Consider the following 489-nt stretch of genomic DNA (forward strand, 5'->3'; position numbering starts at 1 on the left):
ACGCAGCTTTCGATTTTAATCGCAGAAAGTTTTCCGCTGCACTAATTCACCCCCCCCCCCCTCTTAGTGCTCTCGATCCTAACAATTGGTATCAGAGCGGGGTATTTCTCATTTCGGATTTACACCCGAGAGAAATGGCTCTTCAAGGCTTTCAAGAGGGCTTATCGGTCTGTCGTCCACCGTTGTTTAACGGATTGGACTACGCTTATTGGAAAACTCGAATGAGAGTTTTCTTGATTTCTTTGAATTTGGATTTATGGAATATCGTTGAAAACGATTTTCAACTTCCCTCTAAACCGATAAATGAATGGTCGGATTTGGAGAAGAAGTATTTTTCTTTAAACGCAAAAGCTATGAATGCCTTATTTTGTGCTTTGGACAAAAATGAGTTCAATCGGATTTCTACGTGCGAAACGGCTTTTGACATTTGGCGAACACTTGAAATCACGCACGAGGGAACTAGTAGAGTCAAAGACTCGAAAGTTAACA

The sequence above is a fragment of the Musa acuminata genome, chromosome BXJ3-1 (genome assembly GCF_036884655.1).
Source record: "Musa acuminata AAA Group cultivar baxijiao chromosome BXJ3-1, Cavendish_Baxijiao_AAA, whole genome shotgun sequence".
NCBI lineage: Eukaryota > Viridiplantae > Streptophyta > Magnoliopsida > Zingiberales > Musaceae > Musa > Musa acuminata.